Genomic DNA, 6000 nt, shown 5'->3' with positions numbered 1-6000 from the left:
GCCGTCAGCTCCTCGGTGGAGGGGACTGACAGTGGTGAAAGGGCGAGACGCTCGGACAAGCCTCTGAGGGAGAAGGCACAGCTACCGACCGTGTAAGACACCCGAACCACGTGGACGCAGTCGCTCAGCCCGGGGCAACGAGAGCCTTCGTTTCACTGGAGAAAATCTCAACAGCCCGGCCCCCAGTGCTGGCTTCAGGGGCGCTATAGACCTAGTAGCCAGGGCCCCGGCTGGTGTGGCGCAGTGGACTGAGCACTGGCCTGCCTGCGACCCAGAGGATCACCGGTTCGATTCCTGGTCCGGGCACAGGCCTGGGTTGCAGGCCAGGTCCCCATGAGGGGGTGCATGAGAGGCAACCGCACATGGATGTTTCCCTCCCTCTCTTTCTCCCTCCCTTCCCCTCTAAAAAAGTCTTTTAAAAATACAATAAAAAGAGGCTTGAGGAAAACCCTGCAGATAAGCCTACAAGCCAGCGTTCGGAGGTGAAAGGACTATTTACAAACGATGGAGCTGCACTTGGTGCACTCTGGTGGCAAAGGTCCTCGGCCTGTGTTTCTGAAATCCCTACAAAACGAAGCGCTGTGAGGTGAGGTGAGCGAGGAGGCCCCTGGAGACACGGAGTGAGTGTGCACACGTTGGCAGAAACAGGCTCCAGAAGAACCGCGGGGCACGTGCCCGTTTACTCCTTAACCCAGTCACCCAGGTGAGAGGCGGCCACGGGGCCTGCTCCCCCCACCCATTTCATTACGTGAACTCCCACCTCCCCCGGCTGCCTCCCTCCCGGTCACGGGCGCCCCCAGGACAGCCGTGTCACCGCCTAAAACGTGGTCCCCTCTCCCTTGCTAAGGGGCTCAGAGACCCCCCTCACCCCAGGAGCTCTCACTGGGCAGCCAACTGCCACTCCCCTGCCACCCTAGCTGTCCTCTCCCCCACGTCCCTGGGACAAGCACGTCCCCTCCCAACCTTATCTACCCCCGCCCCCGAAATCCACCGCCTCTGCCCCACACCCTGCTCCCTGCTCACCGGGGTAACATGCACCACGATGGCACCTGACGCACTCCCGGGTGCCCCCAGCCCCGTCCTCCCTCCAGCTGTCCCCCCCAGCCCAGGTTCCGTGACAGCCCACACTCCGCCCCTCTGGCGGCCCGCCCGCCTGCCCGAGGCTCCCCTCTCCGCTCCCTCAGCACCCCTCCTGCCCCCCCCCCCCGGGCCCCCGCCTCCCGTCACCAACTCTGACTCACGCGTCAAGGAGCGGCTGAGTGCGGTGCTCAGTGCCTGCCGGCACGGGCGCGGCTGACTCCGTGGCCACGTTTCTCTCTGGCGCCAGGACGCCTCAGATGCGCTCTCGTCGGGGTTTCCAGGCAGCCGCGCCACGGCGCTGTCCACGGCAGAGACCGCACGGACCCCCTTGCACAAGGCACGCGGGCCTTGGGGTGCCCACCCGAGACGGACGCGAGGCCCTGTGTGGGTCGCACCTCGATGGCAGGAAGTGAATGCACCCTGAGGAGGTAAAAGGCAGGAGGCCTGACGGGCGTGCGACCCCGGGCAGTCACCTGGGCCCTCCCGGGAGAGAAAGGAGGACAGTGATGTCGGCTCTCTAGATGGTGGTGGGAGCCTGTGGCTGCTGGACCCCACGGGGACTGTCTGCCTAGGTGATACTTTGTGGCTGTTTGTTTTGCTCAGCCCGGGGCTTGTCTCTCTCCTGCACCCCGACCCAGGCGCCGGGTCTGCTGGCCTTTGCACTGTGCTCCCTGTGCCCGGGAGCCCCTCACGGATGCGGGGGGGGGGGGGGGGGGGGGGGTTCTGGCTCCTTCCCGATCCGCCCGTGCCCCCCGCCCCCTCCCCCACTCCCGCGTCTCCTCCCTGGGTCTCCCCTGCTCTTCCTCTGTCTTTGATGGGTCCTCTTTGCTCTTCTCCCTCTTTTGTTTCCCAGGCTCCTCCAAACTGTTTGCACATGAGAAAAGAGGTTTCCGTCCTCTTCCCCGCTCGCCCATTCTCTCCTGCTGCACGGAGCGCCACCACCGCGTTTCCTGCGACCCGCGGCGATGCCTGCCGCTCACCATGGCAACCGCGGGCCGGGGCTGCTGCTGGCCCGCCGCCCGGGCCCGCTCCGGCCTCAGCTTCCCCTTCCCGGTGCAGACGGGGCCGGAGGGGCGGCCCGGGACTCCCAGGGGCACAAGAAGGAGGCTCCGGCCACCGGGCCCCAAATGCAGGTGCTGAGGCAGCTCCGCCCTCAGGTGCCACACGGGCCCGTGGGCCGGCCAGGAGGCCTGGGGGAAGCCTGGGGAACACAGAGCTTCTGGCTCGTTCGGCACAGGTGTGGCCATGGGTGAGCAGGCGACGGGAGGTTGATTGAAAATAACACCTCCACCCCAAGATGGAGGGACCCTGGTCCTGGAGAAAGAACCTGGGCCCAGCAGGAGTTTTGGTCTCGGCTGGCCGGGGCACCGTCGCTCCTCCGTGCTAACACCGTCCTCCGGCCCTGCCCCTCCTCCTCCTGGGAAGGGCCCGGCCCCAGCCGCTGAGCCTCCCCTGGACCGGCTGCCTGGCCGCCCTGTCCCCTGGAGCCCTGGGCCGGCCGGGCCCTGATTGTGGATGTGTCTCCCTGGGATGTGCCTCTTTTTCACCCACCCTGGGGAGGCCGCGGCTCCGCCCACTTCCAAAGCCGCCCACACACAGAAGGGGCAGCCGGGCAGCCTGTGGGCTCCCCACTCTGGGGGGGGGCGGCCCCGTTTGCCCTCCGCCGCCTCCGGGGCTTCTGAACTGCGAGGTCCTGGTCAGCGTGGCTCAGGACGGTGCCCGGGGCCTGCAGGGTCTGTCCGCACGGCTGACCTGGGCAGGGACGGGAAGAGCCCAAGGACAACACCCCCGACCCTGTCCTCGGCCCACAGCAGTGCCAGCCTCCCGGGGACTGGGGGCTTCCCAGGCTGGGAGGAAGGGGTGGGAGGGGCTGGGGGCCTCTGACCCGGGCCCCGGGACCAGGACCGGGACCAGGACAGTCCACACCCAGGGGGACAGAGAGAAGCCAGCGGCTCCCTCAGCCTTCACGGCCCGGCCTCTCTCAGAGAGCTCCCTGCCCTCCTTCCATCCTACACCCCACGGTGTGGCTCCTTGGGGTCCCCCACCGAAGCCGCACCCAGGCTCTCTTCCCGAGTTATCTCCGATGCGCCCCCTCTCCGTCCCCGGCTCGGGGGCGGGCCTCGAAGGCACACGCACACCCTCACTGCGCCCTGTGCCAGGCTCCCGCGGGAGACGAGACCCTTCCCTGCTGTGGGGCACTCTCCCGGAGCAGGGCAGATGGACAGAGGACGACGCAGCTCCAGGGGCGCACCGGGCAGGGTGGGGGCCCGAGCCTCAAGGCTGGGAGTGTCCCGCCTGGACCGCCCACCATGAGAGGCTCCCCCTGCCCAGCAAACCTGGGGCCACTCCCCAGAAGGAAGGACACCCAGCCCCAAACCCCCACTCTTTGCACTGGGCCTCAGAGCCTCCTGGTGCACGGTGGGTCGGAAAGGGTCTCGGCAAGCCCAGTCCAGGAGGCGACGTTAGAGACCCCCGTGTGCCCACAGTGACGGTGGCCGTAAGATGACCGCAGAACGGGGACCGCTTGAGTAGGGAGGCTGGGAATGACCCCACGGGGCCCAGGCAACATGTCAGCCGTGTTCCTGGACCAGGGGCGTGTGAAGGGTTTCTTCTTGGACAGAGCAAGCGCGGAAGGGGAGCACAGAGTGAGACAGATCTGGCGCCCGTGGGTCTGCAGGGGATGGGAGGGTTAGCAGCCGGTCATGGCCAAAAGGTGGCCACACGGCTGCAAGGGTCAGACCTGTGTCAGAGGGAGGCGGCGTCCAGAGGGCTGAGTGAGGTGTCCCGAGAGCTGCAGGGACCAGTCCCCTGAGCAGCTGGGCCCAGGGGGGCAGGGAGCCCAGTGGGGGGGGGGGTCAGAGAAGGGTCAGTGAGCAGAAGGCACCCAGCTCAGAGCCTGGGGCCTGGCCGCATGGTCAGATGAGTGAGGAAGGACGGGGCTGAGAGCTGAACTGGTCACGGAGCCCTGGGGTGGGCCGTCAGGGCATGGGACCTACGCAGCCACGCCTGGCCACACGTCCCCCCCCCCCACTAGTTTGACAGGCAGAAGAAACGACATGGATCGGGCCGTGCGGCCAGCTCAGACCCACAACCACCGGCCACATCCTTCTCTCCTTTCCAAGTGGCACGTGGCGACCCGGGGCCAGGCTGCCGGGACGGCCCCTTGCCCGGCTCCCGGCCCCGAGGAGAGACCGCTGGACGAGCTCTCCCAGAGAACACGAGCACACACAGTGCTCCCCGTGTGGGGCCGCCTCCTCCGAGCTGTCCGCCGGCCTGCTGCTGAGTGGGGTCCAGAGGGGCTGGCGGCACCTCCCTGTTCAGCACACAGGGGCCGCCAGCGCTGTGGGCAGTCCGGTTAAATCAGGGAAAATTAAATAAAACCGAAACCCAGCTGTTCCAGCCACTCTTCAAATGCCCTGAAGCCGTGTGGGCTCCTGGCCACCCTGGGAGCCAGCCCACAGCCCACCAGGACAGCTCCGTCCTTGGGGGAGCCCCCGCCGGACCGAGCTGCGGCGAGCAGGGCCTTCCCACGGGCCCGAGAGGCACGGCTGTGTGCGTGTGTTCACACGTGGATGCCTGAGGGTGCGTGTGCTCACACGAGGATGTCTGGGGGTGCATGTACTCACACATAAATATCTGTGGGTGCGTGTACTCACACATGGATGTTTGGGGGTGTGTGTACTCACACCTAGATGTCTGGGGGTGCGTGTGCTCACACATAAATATCTGTGAGTGCATGTACTCACACATACATGTCTGTGGGTGTGTGCACTCACACATGGATGTCTGTGACTAAGGCGGCTGGCACACCCGGGGTCGCGTGAAGCCCCGTGGGACCGGAGCAGCTTTTCTCCCCGTGTTGCTGCAGAAGGCCCCAAGCCGTCTCCACCGCCAGCCTGCGGTGTGGAGAAGAGACCCTCGTGCCTGAAAGAGCTGGACAGCCTCAGCCTGGTGACAAGGACCAGGAGGTGGGAGCTCAGCGGGGTTCTGACCTCTGACCTCTGACCTCGGGCTCCGAGCAGGTGGCTCAAAGCAGAGAGGGCAAACCAGAGGGAGCAGGTGTCCAGCCCGGGGGTGCAGTCAGTCATCCAACTGCTCCGTGAAGAAGGCACCAGTGGGGAAACTGAGGCACGGGCAGGTTGGCCCAATGGACAGTGGCCGACTCGAGATTCAGACCCAGAGTCCTGACCTCTGCCTTCCTTCCAGGAGGCCTCCCAGCGGCCCGCGGTGGAGGGACCTGGTGAACACCCGCTCCCAGGCCCCCACCCCTCCCCAAGGCCTCTGATTGGCTGTCAGGTCTCAGCAAGCGTGTCCCGAGTTCTCCGTGGTGGGCGAACCCGTCCCCCGAGAGCTCCCAGGCGGCCACGAAACTCGCGTGTTCTCCTTTCCCCGACACCGTGTGCCGAGTGACAGTCGGCCGAGGGCCCCCCTGGGCCTCAGTGACGGGACACGGCCAGCGGGGTCCCAGCCTGCTCAGCCAGGGCTGTGGCCTCCGTGCGTCCCCCCGCCCCCCCCCCTGCAGCCCCGGACCCCACAAGCAGCTGCGTTTGGGCCGGAGAACGTGGTGTTCGAGCTACGGCCCCAGGAGAACCTCCCCGGGGAGCCCCTCCCTGGTCCCTGCTCAGGGGTCCCTCCTGCCCGCCAGGCGGGTGCTGTGAGAGACCTGGGCAGGGGCCAGGGGGCGGCTGGGGCGGGGGGGGGCAGGGCCCGGGTGAGGGTGGGGCTGCGAATCAGGTCGGAGTCCTGGGGGGGGATCCTGGCTTTTTAGAGGGGCTGTGGCCTTAGGAAAAGGTGGGCCAGCCGCGGGACAGATGTGGGGCCCGGGGCAGAGCCACACCCCGCCGCGGCTCCCACCCCCGAGAATGCAGCCCCTCCCGTGTGTCTCCCAGGTCAGCCAACTGCAATTGCGTCCGTGCCCAA

This window comes from Phyllostomus discolor, chromosome 10 (assembly GCF_004126475.2).
Source record: "Phyllostomus discolor isolate MPI-MPIP mPhyDis1 chromosome 10, mPhyDis1.pri.v3, whole genome shotgun sequence".
Taxonomy (NCBI): Eukaryota; Metazoa; Chordata; class Mammalia; order Chiroptera; family Phyllostomidae; genus Phyllostomus; species Phyllostomus discolor.
The sequence above is the reverse complement of the archived record's forward strand: the minus strand, read 5'-3'. Positions refer to the sequence as shown.